Source organism: Atta colombica, unplaced genomic scaffold (genome assembly GCF_001594045.1).
Source record: "Atta colombica isolate Treedump-2 unplaced genomic scaffold, Acol1.0 scaffold69, whole genome shotgun sequence".
NCBI classification, from domain to species: Eukaryota; Metazoa; Arthropoda; class Insecta; order Hymenoptera; family Formicidae; genus Atta; species Atta colombica.
In genome coordinates, this window is record NW_017259560.1 from 76,758 (window position 1) to 77,879 (window position 1,122).

Here is a 1,122-nt window from a genome sequence, read left to right on the forward strand (position 1 = left end):
ATTTTATTAATAATTAAATATTTACAATATTTTCGAAAATTTATTATTATATATTATTTTTTTAAAAGTTTGTGTTTTAAATTTGACTAATTAAATGGAATTCACATCTTTTTTAAGCGATTAATTTTTTAAGCTTTTGTTATACGTGCTGACACAAGAATTCACCAATCTTCTCCAAGATGAGCAATATTTTTTTTCTTAAATAAACTTTCTTGTTTAAACTTCAATATTTTAAATTAATTTATAATTTGAATAACAAAGATTAACACAAGTAACTAGTATGACAATTATAAGTATGACAATTATAAAATGACTCGCTCTTGCATTTTTCTTTCTGGTTATATATTATTTTTAAGGCTTTTTCACCAACCGCGATAAACGCTAAATCGATGATTAAGGGGCTACGCACAATAACACCAATAAGGAATAACAATTTTAATCTATCAGAAACCGTATATTCCGATGTATCTGATTTCTGATAGATTGAAATAATTTATTCCTAGGCTATGTTTCAAAATTTCCTCCGAGGAAAATTTATTCGAAATGTATAGTACACGTAACGTATACTATAGCATATAGAGTAAAATCTTCCTTGAATAGGAAGTTTTGGAACGTAGCCCTAATTCCTTATTCCTACTATTGTGCACAGGACCTAAAGCCCCAAACACAATGTGACAGAATAGCGAAATACATAACACGATTTCGACCTACATGTAGCACGATTATATGAATCAATTATTGATTTATCATCTTCAGCCTTGAAAAGTGGACGATGTACCCTAGGCTGTGGTCAAAGTCTCAATGCTTTAAAGCGTTTGGTTGACCAATTAGAAAAAAGAATTTTACAAATTGATCACTCAAAAATTGCTTTAAAGCATTTGTAGCATCCGTATTTCTAGAGAGTCTATAATAAGAGAGTCACCAATTCATTATGTGATACGAATCGCACTGATTGACTTGGGGCGTATGGCGCTTAGAAAAAGTTTAAATAATGTACCATAAAAAGTAGACGTTGCTATGTAGTTTATATTCATATTGTCAGAGGGCAGTAGTGCGTGGCATTTTGCGGTTATAGGTTTGTCATGTCCTCTCAAGTTTCTCTCTGCATATATATATATATAT